We start from the raw sequence: 21,350 nt of genomic DNA on the forward strand, positions 1-21,350 counted from the left end.
AATGGAGACGCTATGGAGGCATAGGGAGCCAATGTACAATGTGTTCTGAAAGGAGGACTTCATATGTAGAGCAATAATATTTGTTACTACCAATGATTATCCTACATTGTTTACTTTGTCTGGACAGATCAAAGGGAAGATGGAATGCTTAGTTTGCTTGGATGGTACTACATGGGTGTTCCTGCATGAATCCAAGAAGATAGTTTACCTAAGGAACCGATGCTTGTTAAAGACAAGCCACAAGTACCGCAACAAATTATTCTTTAGATTTTATGACAACACTTCGGAGATTGAACCCCCTCCGGAGAGATGTCATAATAGAGAACACGTGTACAGAATGGTGCAAAACATACGTGTCGTCTATGGAAAGAAGAATCCAGATGGGGCAAATAGAGATAGAAGCACACCTCCTGTCGAAGGTGTACCTTTCAAGAAACAATCGATCTTCTTTTAGTATCTGCCTTATTAACTAGACTTGGAGGTCCCCCATGCCATTGATGCTATGCACGTGTAGAAGAATGTCTTTGAGAGTCTCATTGCTACCTTGATGGACACAGGCAAGTCAAAGGATGGTCTAAAATCATGAAAAGACATGGTGCAGCTAAACGTAATACCACAGCTTCACCCGGTACCTGAGGCTAGTGGAAAATACACTCTGCTCGCGGCGTGCTTCAATCTAACACCAGAAGAGAAGAGAGCTATATGCACTTTCCTGAGGGGGGTCAAAGTCTCGACTGGGTTTTCAGCAAATATGAAGAAGCTAGTGTCGATGAAGGACTTGTCAATAACACACTGCAAGGCTCACGATTGTCATGTGATCCTGACAGTGTTTCTACCTATTGCAATCAGGGCTATAAAGCCAGAGTTCTTGAAAATTGCCATCACCCGCATGTGCTACTTATTTTCAAAGATCTCACAGAAGACGATTAGTAAGAAAGAGCTGAGTGACCTACATGAATTTGTGATGGAGACATAAAACCAACTAGAGATGTGTTTATCTCCTTTTTTTGATATAATGTCACATCTCATGATTCACATGGTTTATTAGATACAGGCGTTGAGCCCTTCCTACTTGCATGAAATGTGGTCCTATGAGCGGTTCATGTTGGTTCTAAGTCGATACATGCATAATCGGGCATACCCAAAGGGCTTCATGATAGAGGATTACAGTACTAAAAAAGTCTTGAGTGCTATCAAGAGTACCTAAAAGTATAGAAAGGGATTGGTAAACCCGATTCTTGTCACAAGGGTAGGCTGGCTGGGAAGGGCACCAGTGGTAGAAAAGTGTTCATCGACTATAATTATAAAAAAGTGAGCCGGGCGCATTACAGTGTCTTGCAGAGTACACAACTGATGCAACCATACATTGATGAACACTTGGCTATCATTATGGTGGAGAGAAATGGTCGTTCAGATAATTGTGTCATGAAACAACATAAGCAACGACTAACTACATGGTTAAAGGACCAAAACATGCCACCTGGAGAAACCATAGACTCTATTATCATTAGTAGGTTGGCGGAGGGGCCATCGAGACAAGTGATATCTTAGAAAGCTTATGACATCAATGGGTACACGTACTATACCCACGCAAAGGATAGTAAATATGTGAACCAAAATAGCAGCATTTGAATAGAAGCTCTCGATGGAGTGGGACGAAAGATCCAATACTTTAGCATCATTGAAAAGATATGAGAACTTGACTATGGAAGGGATATAATGAAGGCCCTGTTTTGATGCCACTAGATCAAATAACACCAACTAAACGAGATCGGATTGAGTGTCCTGGACCACGAGAATCTAGGCTACCAAGATGACCCTTGGGTGCTCGCTTCACGTGTCGTATAAGTTTTCTATATGCCTGACCCACAAAGTGACCTCCCCCCAAAGAAGAAGACAAAGCACGTGGTTGCCTCTGAAAAACAACACATTATCAGAGTTGATGGCGTGGACAATGTTAAAGCTTACAATAACTACGATGAAATGCCGTTATTCACAGACTTTCCTAAGAAGATCAGTGTTGTGGAAAAGAACCTGCCCAAAGACATATTGCCATGGGAACTAAAAGGTGTAAAAAAAAGTCGTTATAGCGGGCTAGCTAGTTGTTGAATATGGAGTGTTTGTGCAAGTGTGTGTTTATAAGACTTCATTTATGCATGTGTGTGACTATATATTTATGTATATGAGTAAGACTATATATTTATGTATGTGTGTGATACTACATTTATGCATGTGTGTGAGACTACCCTTTGTAACATCCAGATAAACCTATTGCAACATCCACTCTATTACTACGAAAACAGTTGTAACACACAGACATTTGAAATAGGCACTTATTACTACTGCAACATATCCATACTACTATTAAAACACTTAAAACAAGCACTTAACATTTTATGAAATGAAGAAATGACCAAAATAAAAATTGGAGATCTTGATGAGTTATACAACTTTTATATTCATCACATTTATAGTTGAAATCATTTAGTAGTTGAAAATCAGGTTTAAAGTTGTTATTTTCTAAAATTCAAATTTTGAATTATCCAAAATTAGTGACAAAGATAAATGACTAGACTAAAATGATACAGTATGATTTTAGAAAAATTTAGGAAAAAACCATCATATTTGGAGTTAGTATGAGGGAGAAAAACTGTTACAAGTTTCAGCCACATATTAAAAAAAGAAATCACACTTGTTCATCGTTGATCATCATGAACATTTGTGATTTTTCTTTTTAATCTCTGGGTAAAATTTGTAACTAGTCTTTCTCCCTCATACTAACTCCAAATGTGATGATTTTTTTTCCTAAAATTTTCTAAAATTATGTCCTATCAAGTTACTGTGTTGATTTGGTCATTCTTTTCGTTTGACAAAGTTTGAGCAATTCAAATTTTTAAATTTAAAAAAATGATAAGTTCTAACAAGATTTTAAAACACCAAATGATTTCAGCTGAAAAAGTGATAAATGCCAAAGATGTATAACTCATCAAGATCTACAACTTTTATTTTGGTTATTTCTTCATCTAACAAAATAACAGTAAACATTGTTCACAAATCAACATGTCTCTTATATAGTTCATAAAACTATGAGTGATATGTGAATTTATGAACAATGTTTACTAATACTTTGTAAAATGAAGAAGTGATCAAAATAAAAGTTATAGATAGTGACGAGTTTAACAACTTTTATGTTCATGACTTTTGAAGCTGAAATCATTTAAGGTTTCAAAATCTTGTTTAAAGTTACTATTTATTGAAATTCAAAATTTAAACTATTTAAATTTTGTCAAATGAAAAGATGACCAAAATAAAAGCTGTAGTTATGTTGATGACTTTCTTATTTGAAATCATTTAAGGATTCAAAATCTTATTTAAAGTTGATATTTATTGAAATTCAAAATTTGAACTGTTCAAATTTTATCAAATGAAAAGATGACCAAAATATAAGTTGTACATCTTGATGAGTTCTACAACTTTGATGTTTATAAAATTTTCATTTGAGACCATTTAGTGGAGATGAAATTGTTTTAGTTGTTTTAAATTTTAAATTTTAAAATTTTAAAATATTCTTTTTTGTAAAAAACAAAATATAGAACTATATATTTTCTATATAAAAAAGATATATATATATAGATACATTTATATATATATATATAATAATAAAAAAACAAATATATACTGTTATATATAAAGAAAAATGAATATATAGAACAAGTAATAAAATTAAATTTACATTATGTTCTTTATATACAAATTATAAAATTATTAATTAAAATAAATTGAAAAATATTTGTAGAGACGGCTTACTAAAAAATCGTCCCTACAAATCGATTTTTATGAGTGACTGGTGTTTTAAGCCGTCCTACAGATAATCTTCCGTATATAAACAAGAGCTCATGGGAGGCTCTGACGACTTCTGCGGGGGCTAGGGTTTGAGCGTCGCCGGCTCGGCCACGTGCTCTAGCCGGCGTCCCCGCCACCGGCGCTCCCTCTCAGACCTCGACCACTGAACTCGCCAGCCCGCGCGCGCTCTCCGATATCGACTTCTGCCGCCACCGCCTCTCGTCCTCTCTGGCATCCGCGCTCCTCCAATGACGGAGGCGGCGCGACGTTCCTCTCCTCCCCCGTTCTCCGGTGCGACGCTCCTCTCCTCGATCCAGTCTGACGGCGCCGCTCCTGCATCCTGCACCAACGCTGCTCCTGCGTCCTGCGTCTACATCAATGCCGACGCCGTTCATGCTACACGCGGGCGTTCACGGCCACTGGACAACGAGCAACTCGGAATCAAGGTTTGAACCACCTCGAGAACGATCTCTTCCCTTCTTCGCCCATCTAGATTTTAATCGTCACCATATCCATCTTGATCTCTCCAAACGGCCGCGTGGTCTCGTAAGGAAGCAAGCTCTAACTGCGGTTTCACTTTGTTAGGCCTTCAAATCTCTGACTGCTGTGATATGGTTGCTATTAATCTGTTTACTGTATAAATGTCTGAACTTCTGAATCAATGATGAAAAATCTAAATTTCTGTCCTGTCTGAACTTTCATTTGATCTATCCTGTGTGAGCCCCATTGTAACACCATGATTTGGTCTAAATCCTAAGTAGAGGACTTTCCTAAACTGTGATTTCGTACATATTTTTATTTCAATTCTCATGACAATCTAGGTTGCTTCCGTCTGTTCTCCTGGTGACTGAATATTACAATCCCCTAGCAAGATTTGGATAGCAGAGTAAGGGTAGAAACTGAATATTCGTCTTACTATTAAGCTTAAGATTTGGATAGCAATTGTTGTAGATGCATATATGAACTTCCGAATACTAGAATCCCCTATCTTGTGTTTCATGTTGTGATGGAGCAAAGAGTCATTTTTTAAAAAGTAGTGGTAGCAAGCCAGTGCTGAACTGCATTTCGTGCTTTCCTTTGTTTTTTTTTTTTTGTATATTGTGATTCCCTTTGATTATTCTGAAGTTAGTCAAACGAGGAAGCGAGTCCTGTTAATGGCTTTGTGATGGACCAATACAAGTTGGTAACAAACCTATAAAGACTCAGCACACCAGCAAGGACTCAACAAATGATTACTAAACCAATACAACTGTGTGTATTACTTCAATTTATTTCACCTTTTCCCGCCCAGTTTGTGATTGATTTCCCAGTGGCACACACACGTAGAATAACTTTACCAATTTTTGGAATGCACGTTCCACTGAAAAGGTTACCTTTGTTTCCTTGCTTAAACACTTGATTTTGAATATCTCAGTAACAATCGTTTTTACTGGGCACTATATTCGGCTTATATGCTTTCTCAAAAAGTTAAAACAAATACAGTTCACCCTTATATGCCTCAGCAATCCTCTTCTGTATATTGATGTTTTTTTAACAAAAAATCATCTCTTTAAACATTGATCCAGTCGCTCAGTCTCAGTGAGTCGCTGATTGCCAAGGCAGACAAACCTGTAATCCAAGTCGTCCTCGTAGCAACTCCCTCCACCGATCGAGCCCCTCACCATTGCAGCAAGCAACCAGGTAAACAGGCACTTTGTCTAGCCTTTTAGGGTTCTTACCATTGCAGCAAGCAACCAGGTAAACACTAAGCAGGCATTTATGTCTAAGATAAAAGTAGATATACTTTCTGAAATAGAGGGCATGATAGTCGCCTATATCATTACTGGAACAAAGATGTCATAGGGAGATCACTGATATTTTAACTTCCTGAATCCATTCCACTTATGCTGCATATCACAGTTGCTAGAATTTGTCCTAAACTGATATACCAACAATCTGTACAATAGGGGTCAGTTTCACTTTGCCGTGTCTTCTCATATGCTTGCTAAATTTAGTGAGGTACAGACCTGAAACATGGTTGTAGAGATTATATTTTTCCCCAATGAAATAGCGAAGCTTTCAGGTACAGACCTGAAATATGGTGAACTCAATCCTTGTTTGCCTGGTGAAATTTAGTGAGGTACAGACCTGAAATATGGTTGTAGAGATTATATTTTTCCCCAATGAAATAGCGAAGCTTCTAGGTACAGACCTGAAATATGGTGAACTCAATCCTTTTTCGACTGGTGAAATTTAGTGAGGTACAGACCTGAAATATGGTTGTAGAGTTTATATTTTCCCCCAATGTGTGTTATGTAGGATTATAGTAACCCATGGTGTAGTCGGAGCTACAGACCATGGAAGGGAGCCAATGACAATAAGAATAGCATCTTTGGCTTTGAGATCAACCAGACACAAGTAAATGGAAATACATATGTCTGATACTTTTGGCATTAACTGAATAGACTAGAGCCATTTATTTATCCTGTTCCTCTTGTATCGTTCTTGAGATAGTTGTACATTGTCCATTTTGATTAAGTTCTACCCAGATTTTTTATCTATCAATTTACTAAAATTTGCAGGGCAATGCTGTTGTTTTTTTGCTATTTTTGCCATCAGTTGCTGCTCTATGTTTGCTAAGCATCTGTTGCTTTTTTTTTTGTCAAATCTCTCATCTCCTTTGTTTTGCCGATGATGAAATTATCCAAGTCCATATATTATATGGAATATGAGCTGATGATCAAGAACTTGTGAGAAACTTGACATCATTACTAGCCGCCCCTACATTACCTTCTCCTCTCTTCTCTGTTATGATGCTCCAAGTTCTTGATCAAATGATGATTGACATGTTTTTGAGGCCTCTACTACTACTACTCGTTTTTTTGATATATTGTTGTTTGATAGTACTACTTTGGTTTATAAATCTTTTTTATTTCTTATACCTTCTCGCGTACCTGAAGCACACTTTCTTGCATCTATTAGAACAAAGCGTGAAATAATGTCGCGAACACCAGACAGTGCAGTCCGATGCCCCGAGCATGATGAGCAGCCAACCTATAAGAAGCAAGCACTAGATGACCAGCTTACTCAGAAGCAGTTCAATAACGAGTTAGAAAAGGATCTATAAGTGATGTTTACTCAGGAGCAGTGTGACGAGGAGGAAGAGGGAGCAGAAAGGGGAGCAGAAGAGGCTGCTGATGAGGACTCAGAAGAGGGATATGTAAATCCCGAGGATCCTTTCCCACGTGAAGCCAGAAGAAGGCCAATGAAGGAAGATTTGGACAAGGATTTTGACACGAACGAGGAGGTAGGGATAAAGCCTTAGCTTGTAAATATTGATAAAGGTTTAGCTGTGTTACCTCTGCTAACAGTTTGACCTATCGTATATACAGGTCCCTCCTGAAACTTGGAAAAAACGATATCGACGTCCGCGACATCTCGCCAGACAAGACAGAGTAGAGGAAAGGAGAGCAAAGGCAACAGCCACAGAGACGGATATCGAGGCCTCTGCTCCACAACCTCAAGACACAACCACGAACACGACTACCAAGCCAAAGAGAAAACAAGGAGATAGAAAAACAAACTAATATCCAGATAAGGCATGCTATGTGATAACAGAGGTCGGGCCAGCAGGGGAGATCCTTGAGCCGAAGGAATTCAGAGGGCGATTCTGTAATATGATTCGGGTCATAGTAAGAGATAAATTGAACCCAGCAATCTCTGACTAGAAAGAGCTACCAGAGAAGAAAAAGGATGAACTATGGAATAAGCAGTTGAAGCTCAATTTTAAATTTCCGGAGGGTAAGCAAGAACTGGTAAAAAAAAATGCTTTCAAGATCATGGGAGAGTCATTCCGACGTTAGAGGTCAAAGCTCAACAAGAAGTATATCCAAAAGGGGATAATTCCCTTCAATGAGTTCGGCAACATAACTCCTAGTCAATAGAAGAAGCTCGTGGCTCAGAAGACTTCACCAGAGGCATTGGAGCTCAGTGCCCGTAACACCGAGCTGGCAAAGAGGAACAAACACCACCATCATCTAGGCCCCAGTGGCTACTATGCTAAGGAAGAGCAGTTTAGGAAGATGGACGAAAATACCGCAGCTTCTAGGAATATCGATGTGAAGAATTTGAAGGTACGCTCAAGGAATTGGATATATGCGAGGAGTACATAATCATCCGGCGGTAATCTTAAGTTTGATAAGTCGGAGATCTAAGAGGTAGTATCAAGGATACTGAAATATGCTGAAGACAAAGAGAAGGGTTCATTCAATCCTACTAGAGAGAGGGACGAGCTTAGCCTTGGCTTGAGAAACAACGAGCACACAGGACGCACCAGGGGGCTAGGGAAAAGGATGACCTGGAAGCACATATTCGAAGAGGACAGGCACATGTACAAGAAACATGGCAGAGACTGAGAGGCTAATCTTGAGCTCCAAGTGAAGGCTCTAGTTGCGAAGGCGTTAGAGGAGCAAGGACTGTCTATGGAGCCATGGACATTAATGGCGCCACCGGGAGAACTAGCATTAGTTGGCAGTCCTTCGAAAGTTCCTAGCAGCCAAGGTTCCACTGCAGCCACAACCTCGTCGATCGCATACGGAAACCAACTAGTTGCACCTTGGTGTTTCTCAGCGGCCGACAGAACATTGTGATGGAGGTGACAATGGGTGTGGCACATCCTCCCGGTGGCTTACACCACAATAATAAGATACCGCCAGACTACACTAGGGTCGAGGTGCATAACGTGAAGTCCAAGTTCATGCAGTGGAGGATAGACTATACAACTCCTGAGGGACAGGTGTTACTCAGAGACATAATGGGGCAGTTCATCCTTTGGCACAAATGGAACATTATATTGACTGCTTCTTCGCCGCCACCCCCTCTCTCAAATTTGGAGCAAGTTGTTGAGGACAGAGAGATATTTTCACCGTATCGTGACCACCACATTCCTGAGATACCACATTCTTCCCCGCCTCCTAGCGAGCATGTGCCTAATAAGCCACAATCTTCTCCAGCTCGTACCGAGCAAGTGCATGATGACTTGATGAGATGCCATAGTCTTCTCAACAAACGCAGCCGACACATAAACAACGAGTGCCTCCTAAAAAAGGTGATGCACAAGAAGATGAGGACGTGCTTGAATGGAAACTTCAAAAGAAGCATCCAATCACCATAAGGCCAATTTATGTTCCGATGAAAGACGTCTCGTCAGTGCACAAGTGGTATGCCCATGACCAGTTCAAGCCTGAGAACCAAGTTAAAAAAGTCCCAACACGGACTTCTAGGGAGGCCGTCACTAGCAAAGTCCACAAAACAGCAAAGAAGTTTCCAAATGCTGATGCCATCAAATGGTCAAAGGATTACCTGAAAACATATGAAAGAGGCAAGCCCTTCCTACCAAACCGGGACATCCAGCGCCTACCACTTGAAATGAGAAGGTTCTATGATTGGTATTTGCGTGTTCTCCTAACGAGCATAGACCTCGTACAAGCATGCTTCCCCACGAGCACATTTGGAAGCCCAGTCGAGAAAATTATCTTTGACTTCAATGACATACAGACACATGCTTTCACCTCGGAGCAATGGAAATGAATCTAATTCGCTCGTGGTGCCTGTAAGTCCTTGCCCTCCTGATATGATATGAATGTAATCTTTGGATTTTGTTGTAACTAACCCACGCCGTGATATATAGAATGCAAGTGCAAATTGTAAAACAAATGCCAAGTGTGAAAGCCGGGTATATAGACCCTCAAGCTAAAGCACAAATAAATTTTAATTACCCTAGACAGTGAAAACTGGATGCCAAAGAGCTAGCTGCTGGAAAGATCCTTCGGGAGAAAGAGAATATCTGTGCGAAGAAACTAAGGCAAGAGTCCCTTAAGGTTTCAGCATATATTGCCATATCTTTTAAAAATCTCCAACATCGCTCTACTATATGGCTACCACACAACTTCAAGTAAGTTCAACTCTATACTTAAAGCTTTGTTCGATATATTTTATTCGATGCAAAAGAGCTTATCTAGTTCTATGATTAAATTCATGTAGTAACCACTAGATTTATATAGGCGTCGATGTTGGGAGGAGCATGTCATGGGTCTTTGATTCAATAGATAGGGACTCGGTGACATACAAAGACTTTATATCGATTCTCAAGACGTATACATATCGACAATCCTCATTAGCTTATATGTTTGTATACATACTTGTAACGTTCACTTTTGGATACTAACAAGTTGTATTTGCTAAAATAATTCGAACAGGGCATTCATGTTCTACGTCAATAAACATCACGAAAGGCATGATCTTGTAAGGAAGGAAAGGCTGGCTATAAAAATACTATGTGCGGTAAGTGTAACTTACTTTAATAATCCATTGCATGGTTGCCAAAAGCATTACTTAACATTTCCATATGCAAAACACACAGTGCCCCAAGCAGAAGCCTGGGAGTGTACATTGTGGATAATATGTATGTTCTATGATGAGTAACACCGGTGCCTACAAGAGTCACCCCTTGAGGGTAAGTTTGAACCTCTTCACCCGTAGTATAAAAACTTCGCACATGATATGAAATACTAAACCAAAACTTATTCTCTTGTAGTGGAAATAAGAGAAAGAAATGCAAAGAGACTCATACAAGGATGACAAACTCTTAAAGCTCATCGACGACCTTTACAACTTCATATTGGACCAGATTGTACACATCAAAGGCACCTACCGTGACCGAGATTCTGACTTAGGTAGAAATTCTCAGTACTAACACCTTTGTAAGACTGAAAGGCTAGCTCTAGGCCGTTGATAACAATGTGTATAGAATTTGACATTGGTCTTATCTTTTGGGACGGTTTGGACTTGTTGAACGAATTAGACTTGTGAATTATGTCAATTTAATGATGTATTGTATATATTATTGTGAATTTGACTTGTAATGGTAGTTTATATAATGCTCTTGTGCTTGTGGTCAGATTTGAATTATATATCTTCATGCCAGATTTGAATTATATATATATATATGTTCCGGTCGAATTTGAATTGTAAATTTAAATTTTTTTAATAAAAAAATTTACTGTAAGGGCAGTTCTAGACTGAACCGCCCCTACAAACAGGTAGAGGCGGCTGGTGTTACCAGCCACCCCTACATTACCTTATGTAGGGGCGGCTGATAACACCAGCCACCTCTGCAAATCGATTTGTAAGGGCGGTCTGGGAACCACCCCTATAAATACATGATTTGTAGAGACGGTATGGTAGGGACGGCTGACCGAGCCGCCTCTATAAAGCCTCACCAGCCGCCTCTAGAAACTATTCATGTAGTAGTGTACCAGAAAAGAAAGTAACAGTGGAAAATTCATACGAGCACTAAACAAACAGGGCATACATCCTAGCTATGCATATCTAAGTACATACGTCTTCAACTTTTTTTTTTAACATTTCGAGAGAAGTTTCTTCAAAAAAAAACATTTCGAGAGAAAAAAAATCTCACATATTAATCTTACTCGAACTATAAATTACCAATGATCATTTATCTGCAATAATCTTTCATTTATTCTTTAAAACTTTGATAATTGCGCACCTAAGCATCAGGTGCAAGCAACGCAGTAATTCAACTTCGTTAACATGCATGCAGAATTAAAAACCAAATTTTGGACTCAAAGTATTTTACCGATGTTGAAAACTTAACAAGACATGTTAACAAAGACTTCTATATGGTTTTAGGTCCGTAATTCCGTTCAAGAAAACATGCATGACAGCGCACTTGCAACGGCCGGCAGTATATATACCAGAATTTACTTAATCTCGGTTAGCTTGTCAGTCTGACCTGGCATGCGTCAAGGATGGAGCTTTAGCTTGTTGCTTTGGAATTGATTCTGCTTCCAGAAAAGATTTGTTAACTGCCAAAAGGTGTTGTCGAGCTCATGACCAAAGAAAGCTATGTGGTCACAAGGATCAATGAAGTGTTGCATAAGTTTTTGGCTGGTAAAAGATTGCGAGCTTTGAACAATCAGTATGAACTATTATTGTTAGTAGTAAACGCTTAGCCTCGTTGTCCATCTTTGATCTCATTAAGCATAGTTTCTTCATGAAGGCTTCCGTCTACTCAAAATTTGATGACCTGGATAGTCCTAGTTATTTAGATCTGTGATAAGAGATAACCTTAATTTAGGGCATGTTTGGATTTCCTCTAAAGTTTAGAGCTCTAAAAACTTTAGAGCACTTTAGCTCACTTTTAAGGTATAAAGCTTTAATGTGAGGTGGACTAAAATTTAGAGCTAACTTTAGACCAACCGTTTGGAGCTTTAGCTCTAAAGTTTAGAGAGGAGAATCCAAACAGGCCCTACAACAAAAGAATACAATATCTATAAGAATAATGGTATTTATTAGCTAAACATGTTCCTTTTTTCCCTAACCGGTGATATTGTCCATGATGTATGTAAAGCAAAAGAAAACAAAGTTACTTGACTATTGATCCACTAAAATAATGTAAGAATACTCTTAGGGCGTGTTCGCTGGTTGGTTTCTGGGCTGGTTGAATAAGCCTGGCTGAAACCAACAAGCGAACATGATGTTAATTTAGAAAGATACTTGAACACATTAGCTCCAAGTGGTGATTGTTAAACGGTTCCTTGACTCAGCAGGTGGAGATTAGACTCATAAATGCCAAAAAACATGCAAGCGTGCGTGGGATGTGATGTAAGCATGAGAAACAACGCGGATGGTCCAATGGGTGCATGTACAAAAGCAGTGGAAGAGATTGTCCATCGCTGAGAGCGATTCACGACCAATCACTGTAAGAGAGGGGAATAACAAGAAAACGACCTCATAAAAGTACACATGCTTTCGTATTCATCCGTAAAAAGCTAATTAAGGCATAGATTACTTAATGCCACAACGACATAATTACGAGAGATAGGGATGCGTGGATTAAAAAGGCGATAAGAAATGTGTGGAACACATGCATGCTTGTTATCTAGGAGTATGATGGTTCATTGCATTCAAGCATGCCTGGTGAATTAGCTAGAGTTTTACACGGTGTGAATGCGTTGTCATGTAAAGTCGGCTTGCTATAGCAGCCCCCTGGTTGGCTGCTTCTAACAATTGAGTCCATTTGATGAATGAATTTGATCAATCAAATCATTTAGCTTGCTATCTGTAATCAGAAAATGGACAGCTTTTTGAACGAAGAACAACGGTTGGAAAGGACACTGCAAAATTTGGTCTCTTGTGTTTTATGTGTATGCATGGCTGACTCGAATAGGTCAGCTGCAGCTCAGCACATGCACCTCTTAAACCATTTTTTTAGTTTTGCACGTGCACGTTAAAATTTATTTATGCTCAAGTGAGTCTAAAAAGGAGATAATTAAACATCAATTAGATTTGAACTCCATAATATTAACCAATGGTCGGTAAATTCTGTGGCTTCATCTGATGAAGTTCATCAGGTGTGACCAATCAGATTGGGATGAGATAAGTTTGTGTAGTTATTTATTATCGTCTGAAAATCCTAAAGTAACACTACTCATTTAAGTTCCGTGCAAGGGCTGCTGCTACTGCGTTTATTTATGCAGTATTATCAATGAACACATCTACTATGATTGAGATATATACTTTATACATTTAACACAAGTCATGTATGTATATACATGCTGATGGGTTGGATCAACATCACCAGCTAGGCGGAACAAAAATTTGTCATATAAAATACTAGTAGTTTAATTCGATTCATTCACACTGGCAGTTACCTGTGGTGGCAGTCTTTAGCAGTTGCATCTTTGGTGTAGTAGACTTGGACAACACGGGAGACGATGGATCGGAATTGCTTGCTTAGATTCGATCAGCTTTGACAAAATCTCATTCAGTCTACTTTTTTTTTTTACTTCTAATGGAAGTAGTTAGCCGTTGTTAAGAGTCAATATTTCTACAGAAACAAATAACTTCTTTTTTTTATCTCTGGAGGGACAATTCTACCTCACCAGTAGGACTTGAATATCGAGCGTGATTCTATTCTACCTCACCAGTAAATATATAATTCTTACCGTATGGTATGCAGCCATGCAGGCACTAAGCAGTAGTAACTGAATTGAGACTCAAGAATGACCAAGTCAGACCAAACTTATGCAATATATGGGAAATAGTAGATCATCTGGTTGAACAAGGTTGGACAAAACCAGTCTTGTTTGCTCACGACAGTCCATCCACTTGATCCAACCACCATATATCTATCCTTCCCCTCTCATCACAGGCCGCAAAGACACACAAACACGCACGTGCGTGGGACCGGCCTGCTTGTCGGCTCGGGACTTCAACCGTCAAACAAGCTGCACGACCGCCGCCTCAGCTCACATCTCTACATACGAGTGCAGAGACTCCGCATTCTTGAGACTAAGACCTTTTATCTCTTTGTATGTAAAACTTACTTTTTCTCTTTGTGTTCGGACGTTGTAGAAAGGAAAACTAAGCGTAGCCCAATGTGTATGAATCTTATATAAGAAAGAATTAGGGCGTTCGGCTGGTCATATTCCGGCTTATTCCCGCTTGTTTTAGCTTGTTTCAGCTTATTCTCTCTCATAGAATACTATTCAATCATCCAAAACCATCCAAAATCAGCCCAAAGGCTACCAGCCGAACGCCCTTAATATCGTCTATTTATTCAACCCTCCCACTTCCGTGGCAGTCCAATTTTTAACCTTGATCTACGAAACCGGATATCAAACGTCCTCCAAGTATCAAGACCTAACAAATTTGGTACCCTTGCTAGTTTTGAATATGGTTTTCTAAATCTGGTTTAATCTCTAAACATTCAGAACTAACTTATGTTAAATAAAAAAATATGAAATTATTACATGTTGTTATCTAAGATGTTATTATTTGTTTATGATCTATTTAGAGCTATCTAGAACTTATTTATTTCTGTTCCTATTGCTTTTATCGTTCATAGCCATGCTCTTTATATATTTAAACTAAACAATCACTACTGGATACAGGATATTTGCCGAGTGCCAGGGGCACTCGGTGAAGCCCCAAAAACACTCGGCAAAGGGTTTGCCGAGTGTTACACACGGCAAACGACACTCGGCAACCCCTTTAACGGCAAACACTAGTTTGCCGAGTGTTTTTTGTCGGACACTCAGCAAAGACTTTGCCGAGTACCCAAAATACACTCGACAAACATTTTTTCGAAAAAAAAAACCACCACCGGCCAAAAAAAATAAAAAAAGCCACCACCGGCCAAAAAAATAAAAAAAGCCACCACCGGCCGGTCTCCGCCGGCCGCCGTCGGTCTCCTCGGCGGCGCCCTTCCCCTGCGCCACGGCCCAGCTTCACGCCGAGACGCCTCCGCTCCCCGGCTTCACGGCCGCCGCCACGAGCCACCACCACCACGCCACCTCCGCCGGATCCGGCCTCCCCGCCACCGGATCCGGCCCCCAGCGCTGGAGCTGACGAAGAGGTGAAGGAGGAGCGTCGCCGCAGCCCGCCTGCGCCGCCTCGCTCGTCGGAGGCGGAGCGCCGCCTCGCCCGCCAGATCCGCCTCCCCACCACCAGATCAGGACTCCCCCGCTGCCAAATCCGGCCTCGCCGGCCCAGGATCCACTGCCGGAGGGCGGTACAACCATGGATCCGGCCGCCCTCCACCGGATCCAGCCGCCCTCCACCGAAACCAGCCCGGGGGCGGTGGTGGAGGTGCTCCGGGGTGAGGGAGGGGACGGCTGCCCGCCGCTGCCTGCTGCTGGAGCACACCGGAGTGGAGAGGGGTCGTGCCCCCCGCGTCGCGCTGGAGTGGAGAGGGGCCGCGCCCCCGCGCCGCTCCGTGCCGCCGCCGCTCCGTGCCGGTGAAGAGAGGGAGAGGAGGGGGAGGCTGTCGGATCCGGGTAAGAGAGGGAGAGGAGGGGGCGGCCTCGTCGGATCTGGGGAAGAGAGGGAGAGGAGGGGGCGGCTACCGCCAGGGAAGAGAGGGAGAGGAGGGGGAGGGGCGCAGGCGGGGAGGGTGCGTGCGGCCCGAGGAGAAGGTGAGTCGCTGGGCGCTGGGGGCGGGTGCAGAGGGAGGGTGGGTGGGTTAAAGAAGATATTTTATTTTTGTTTGCCGAGTGTCCCATCTAGACACTCGGCAAAGTTTTTTTTTCATTTTTTTCTCATTCTTTTGCAGAAATTTTTTTATTTCTTTGTCGAGTGTTCTAGATCTGAGCACTCGGCAAAGTTTTTTTTATTTTTTTCTTCTCCTTCTTTTCCAGAAAAAATATTTTATTTCTTTATCGAGTGTTTTTTTACACTCGGCAAACTTTATCTTTGCCGAGTGTTTTTCTTTTGACACTCGGCAAACCCAATCTTTGCCGAGTGTTTTTTTTGTCGAGTGTTTTTTCTTTGACACTCGGCAAAGAACCTGTTCGTCGAGTGCCCGAGGAAATACACTCGGCAAAGATAAAAACACGCGGCGAATTTGAGGATTCCGGTAGTGAATAGCCGTGTTCATTATTTGCTGAAAATAAATAAGATCGAAATAGCTCCAATAGAGCAACAACAGATGGATGGTATTTTTAGAAAAAAAAATTGGCAATAGTTTCATTTTTTTTTAAATTTAAAATAAATTATTTATGAATTTTTTTGAGATTAGACAAAAAATTATTAGTTTGGAAAATAGAAAACCATATTTGAGACCCTGCATAGGACCAAACTTGTCCAATTTTAACAATTTAAGGGCGTCTGGTGCCCTATTTCGTAGTTTAGGATTGAAAATTGGATTGTTGTGAGATGTTAAAAAATTAGACTTTGCCCTTAAAAAAATTAGCTGACTGCTATTGTAGAATATGTGTGGATGTTGGCATGTTGCCAGTGAAGTACATGATACAGTGTTTACTTTTACATTTATTAGCCGGATTTTGGTTCAAATGGTAGTGATAAATTAGGAAAAGGCACGGGTCTTTACTGTCATCTTTTTTTCAGTTATAACAGAGACAAGGTTTGTGCAAGTCACATTTTCCATTTTTGTTTCCAGACCTTGTAGTTGTAGCATAATGGAACGAATGGATTTATCAATTACAAAAACTAGTATGTTACTGTTGGCTTTATACATTCTAACGTTTTCAAATCAAAAGTTATGCTACCAGAATTCACCGGTAACCTCATGGTATATATTAACGAAAAGTACTGTCTCAATTTCTAATTATAAATCATTTTAGCCTTTTTAAGGTACATAGCATTTCCTATGCATATACACATACCATATATCTAGGTGTATAGTAAAATCTATGTAAAAAAATTGTCTTTTTTCGGTGTGTCTTTCTTACCAGTTAGCAGCGAACATGCCGAGGGCTATGCATGCTTGTTTGCCAGAACATTCAAGCAATCAACTGAAAGTCTGAAACAATGCAAACAAAAGTGTCAGCGGGTTGGTCGCAAGCTTCACCTCAACACTTGTCCCACAGCCTCTCCCTGCAAACAGGCCCGAACATTCCAAAACATTCAGGATCAGTTACACCACCCCAAAGAAAACAAAACCTTCCGTCGATTCCGCACAGGCAGCACTCGCTCCTGTAAGTTTGTAACCACCGTTCCTACCACTGGTTTCCATCGGCGAGATAGAGCCACGCACAAGGCTCCAAGCAGTTGCATAGTACCATGAACTCGGTCGGAAGCCATGGCTGATGAGGGACGGACGTTCCTCTGCAGCTCTGATTGCCAGTGCATGCGTGGAAGCGACAGTAAACCATGCCGTCATAACTAGCACAGTACAGTACAGTAATCACCATCGCTGCAACCAACTAACATATGTCTGCAGAAAATGGTGTGGTTCCGGCACTGATCCATACGAGTGTTTGGCGCCGAACAAGTGCTACTTGGGGCAGCAACGTTAACTGGTGCCCTGAATTTTTATCAAAAAAAAAAAAAAAAAAAAAAAAAAAACTGGTGCCCTGAATTAGAGTTGGCCGATGTCAGGGATCATTGAACGATGCTGCCAACCATTTGCTCTTCTTTGCATATTGCAGGGCATAAGCATGTGCATGATGCCTGTTTGTAGATTTGGCAGTATTGGGCTTTTGGCAATGCCTTGTCAGGGAAAGCGTGGTTTCAGAATTAACAACACAATAATTGATCTCCTCATTCGTGATCTTGCAGGTAAATAGTTGTTGGCGACTGGTGGCAGTTCGGAGATTTTTTTTACTGTATGCTTCCAGATGCACCGGTGCGTAGTGGAATCTTAAGTCAGGATAGTAACGTGAAGAGAGGCAGAGGAAGACCGAAGTTGACTTGGGTAGAGGCAATAAAAGGAGACTTGAAAGGATAGAATATACCCAAAGACTTAGCCTTAGATAGGAGTGCTTGGAAGACAGCTATTCACGTGCCTGAACCTTGATTGCTTCTGTTGGGTTTTAATTCTAGCCTACCCCAACTTATTTAGGACTTAAAGGCTTTCTTGTTGTTGTTGTACGCTTTTATCTTTTTTACTCACCTACGGCGTACGGACAAAACCCTTTTATACCATCTTAAAAGAAAAGATTTTCAATCAGGTAGTTTCTCTTTGATCGGCCCATTTGCTTAGCCCTCGTCCACATTCTCGTAACCAAACACATTGGCCCAGCCGATTTTGATTCTGCCTTTATTCAGTCAACGAGCCATGTTCTTCAAATCAAATCTGAAAGTGCCGGGTACCTGAATTTCTAGATTGGTACCAAACTACCAATTATCAAGCATGTATATGGAATCCGACCATCAGTTTAGAGCGCGTCAAATGTCATTCCGTAATGCTCTCTACCGAGCGTCCAACCGGCCAGACGCACGCCTTCGCTGGGCCTGTGAACTAGGCCTGACCGGCCTAATACATGGCTTCATGTTGTCCACTTATTGTACCCACCACAAATATCTGATACTCCACGCTACCTCTCAAAATAAAAAGAGAAAATTATTTGTATGGCCCTGTGAAACTCAGTTATTCCTTGTATGGCCATGTGTTCCATTTTCAATGCCCCATATGACACTACCGTCCATTTAGTAGATTTCTCAGTTAAAAAGTGGGTCCCTCTTGTCCTATTGTGTTGGAGGAGACAAAAATACCCCTAGCCTCCTCTCCCTTCTGAACGACCAAGCAAGTTTCATAAAAGAAAAAAAAAGCCCGACTCGTTTCTCCCTCGTCTCCCTCCCCCAGCGAAACCCTAGATCGAGAGGCAAGGACGCGGGCGGACGCGGCAGGGGCCAAGCCGGCGGCGTGGATTCAGGGGACTAGGCCGGCGGCGTGCCGTGGGGCGTTGCCTGGTGCGCGTCGAGGGGCGCGGCGAGGGGCCAGGCCAAGGACGCAAGCACATCAAGGGGCAAAGGGACGCGGCCAGCGGCGCTGCCTCCCGCATGGGGCACGGCCAGGCCTGCAGCAAGCAGCCAGGGTGGGGCACGACGCCTTGCTCCTGATGGCCGAGGACGACGCGGAAGCTTAGGCCGAGGCGCGGCCCCTCCAGGCCGAGGGCGCGGTACCGATGGAGTCGGAAACACAGCATGGAGCACGCATTGACTTGGATGATCGCTGAGTCCCCCATGCTTGTGCCCCAGTTCAGTAAGATTAGTATAGCAGGAAAATGTATGACAACAGCGTATCTAAAACTAGTTCCTTGTTCATGTATAAGTTGGATCCAAATTCAACTTTCTGTCTTAAAATTAAGTTGCTTGGTAACCCAAAAAAAGCAAGAAAATGTCAGATGTTTTAACTTTGAGAAGGTTCTTGATTCAGACTTGACAAATTATATGGATTTAGTTAAATCAATTGTTCAGCATCACCCTCATGGCTATTTAGAAGTTGCACATGTCCAGTATTATGATGATGCTTTGAAAACCTTCCCATAAGTGAAATGTGACCAAGATTTAATGTCTATGAGAAACACCATAAGACAAAGGTTGTGCATATGTTCGTTGCATATTATGACCCCTCTAAGATGTATAAACCTATCACTTAGTGGAATTTTGATAAGGAAGAGCAACTTAATATGAACACAGAAGAAATGGAAGATGATTCTTACCTTCGTAACCCATTACCAGAGAATGAATTTGTAGGTGTTGATGAAGAAGGTATGTATCTACAGATTGTTCCTACAGATAATGTGGGAAAGCATGTGGATGGTGATGGTGATGAGGGAGGGGAAGGTGATGGGGGAGGTGATGAAGATGGTGATGGTGATGGTGAGGAAGAGCAACTTTTTTTATTTCTAAGTTTCTTTTTTTTTCTCATAGTCAAAGTCAGGGAACTACAAGTAAGAAGAAGGGAAACCGTGATAGGTCTGGTTCTGGACATTCAAGAAGGTAATACTTTAATTCTGAAATATATATTATGATACATGATATATATATAGGAAATTCTAAGTTGCTTGCTTTTTCCTACAGTCCAACCTTAGAAAACACAAGTACTAATAAGAGAAAACATGCTAACTCAGATTCTGGAACATCAAAAAGGTAATTCTCTCCGTTCCTATATGTATAGCTGTTGTCCATTCCCTACAGTCCAGCATTGATGTTGTTTTAGTCCCATGAGTTTCATCCAAAAATTATTGTTCTTTAAGATATACAGGTGCAGATCAAGAAGTGGCTCCAATCAGCTGGAGCCGGTCTCCACTGAAATCCCTTTGGCCGGTGAGCAAACAACTGCACCTATGAAGAAAAATGGTAAAGGGGAAAAGAAACAAATTGCTAAAAAGATTCCGATCTATCCTATGCCACCATTAGATAGCCCTGCCATGAGCACCAGAAGCAAGAAAACCGATCTAGCAAGCCCAGCCATGGGTACTAGAAGCAAAAGGAGACTCAACTTGTGATTCTCGCCAAAAACTTATGATATGTATGCATGTTGACTTGATGTCCATGTTGACTTGATGTAATGTTTGAACATATATGTACGCGAACATTAAAAGTGTAGGTAGCTATGGACCATTTGTATTTGCTACATGAAGTGAACGGTTTGAACCAACTTATATTGAGATCTCATTAGTGTTTATCTATATAATGTGGATGAATTTTATTGCACAAATAATGGAGACCGTCAATACATCTTTTTTTGATAAATTTTAACCACAGTAGATAAGAGATAATATGGATGAATTACAAAGCTTAGATAATGCATATTATCATAACAAAATTATTTCCAAATGATAATATAATGTGGATGAATTTTAATGTCAAAACAAACCATACAAATACTCAGTGTCACAGAGGTAATATTGTAAACAACAAATGAAGCAGGGCCATACAAGTAATCAGCACATTTTTCTGCAATAGGAGTATTATGGACAATTCGCATGGCACTTAACGGTGTTAGGGTCCAAAACCAATGGTAGTGCCATATGGGTCATTAAAATTCGAAGACGGGGCAATACAAGGAATTTCGAAGTTTGCAAGGTCATACAAGGAATAACTGAGTTTCACAAGGCCATACAAATAATTTTCTCAGCCGCAAGCCACACACATGTTTTGCTTCTCCCAAATACAGTCCTCTCCCACTCTCCGATCCCCAAGTTCTGCAGTCCCAAGTCCTGCAGTCAAAGCACCGTCCGCCGATGGCGTCTACG

General features: G+C 41.1%; 1 long non-coding RNA gene across 1 annotated transcript; it reads left to right on the plus strand.

Annotated features, from left to right (window-relative positions):
* Positions 1 to 3,924: 3,924 nt before the first annotated feature.
* On the plus strand, positions 3,925 to 10,668 carry LOC136484933 (uncharacterized). Its single transcript, XR_010766267.1, has 5 exons — positions 3,925 to 4,289; positions 5,409 to 5,523; positions 10,080 to 10,164; positions 10,244 to 10,336; positions 10,418 to 10,668. It is a non-coding gene; the product is annotated as an uncharacterized lncRNA (long non-coding RNA).
* Positions 10,669 to 21,350: the final 10,682 nt, after the last annotated feature.

Source organism: Miscanthus floridulus, chromosome 10 (assembly GCF_019320115.1).
Source record: "Miscanthus floridulus cultivar M001 chromosome 10, ASM1932011v1, whole genome shotgun sequence".
NCBI classification, from domain to species: Eukaryota; Viridiplantae; Streptophyta; class Magnoliopsida; order Poales; family Poaceae; genus Miscanthus; species Miscanthus floridulus.